Source organism: Octodon degus, unplaced genomic scaffold (assembly GCF_000260255.1).
Source record: "Octodon degus isolate 3935 unplaced genomic scaffold, OctDeg1.0 scaffold00152, whole genome shotgun sequence".
In the NCBI taxonomy this organism is placed as follows: domain Eukaryota; kingdom Metazoa; phylum Chordata; class Mammalia; order Rodentia; family Octodontidae; genus Octodon; species Octodon degus.
In genome coordinates this window covers 1,564,840-1,565,853 of record NW_004524728.1, presented here as the reverse complement: position 1 = coordinate 1,565,853, position 1,014 = coordinate 1,564,840, and the positions used below count along the sequence as shown (strand labels likewise).

The following is a 1,014-nucleotide window of genomic DNA, read 5'->3' as shown; positions in this document are numbered from 1 at the left end:
GTGTCTACAGGGTCTCACTATGTAGATTGGACTTGTAGTGATTCTCCTGTTTTCAGCCTCCCTAGTGCTGAGATTTCAGCCACGCCACCACACCCAGTCTCAAACTGCCGGCTCAGCACATCCTGGGGGCAGGGCCAGCATTACACACTGGGGATCAAAACTTGTCCACTGCCTTGGTGTCAATTACTATTGAGTGAACCTTTATCTATAGAATGTTGTGTCATGCATAAAAACAAAATCTTAATAATAACGAATATTAAGATGATGAGTTACGTATTATTTTTTGTTATCATGATATTGGTACTAATCTGAGGAAATGATTATTTTTCTATTGATTTTATTAAGTATTAGACTATTCTGACTTTTCACAAATGTTTTTACCTATGACTCAAATTTTGTTAGAGTGTGCATGAATTCACAGTAACTAAATGATGTACAATTATTTATTTTCTGTAAAAGTCAGTACCACAATGGTCTCTAAATAGTTATCTTTTTCCCCATTAAAAGTGGAAAAATAAGTTTTCCCTAAATAGATCGGGAGGGCAAAAATCCTCCAAAACCCTGAGGAAAGGCAGGAGGAAGATGGAAGGGGTTATTTGCAAATATTTCCAAAGAGTCCCCTTGTTGAAATTGCCCTCAGTTTTCTTTTGGGTCCTCGAAGTTATCCTTTACTGTGCTGAACTTTTCCCTCCATTTACTTTTGCAGTTAATACCAGTTTCTCCCTTAGTTTTAGTAAAGTTATAGCTAACATCAACTTCATATATTTTCTTTTATAACTTAAAAGAGATGTAAGTTAGAAAAGCCTAAGGCATTATGGGAAAGGAGGGGGATGTGTGGAGAAAATGAAACTGTAACTCTGAACGACCAATTAGGTTAAAGCTGTTGTCTTTTCAGAATAAATGAAGAGCTTACAGCCATATTTTCAGACAGTAGAACCTGCATTCTCGCCACTGCAATCATTTAACACGATGAATAGCATTAGGAGGAGAACTGAAAGTTCTAAAGATATATCT

General features: G+C 36.5%; 1 protein-coding gene across 2 annotated transcripts in view; it reads left to right on the top strand.

Moving 5' to 3' along the window:
• Window positions 1-1,014, top strand: part of Ca8 (carbonic anhydrase 8) — a 136,510-nt gene that overhangs the window by 118,979 nt on the left and 16,517 nt on the right. Inside the window, exon 9 of one of the 2 annotated variants that reach the window (XM_023702453.1) lies at window positions 576-589. The exons of the other annotated variant lie outside the window; for it this stretch is intronic. The gene's annotated coding sequence lies outside the window, so the exon portion shown is untranslated. Of the gene's footprint in view, window positions 1-575; window positions 590-1,014 lie in introns of those variants that run through there. 2 annotated transcript variants of the gene reach the window in all.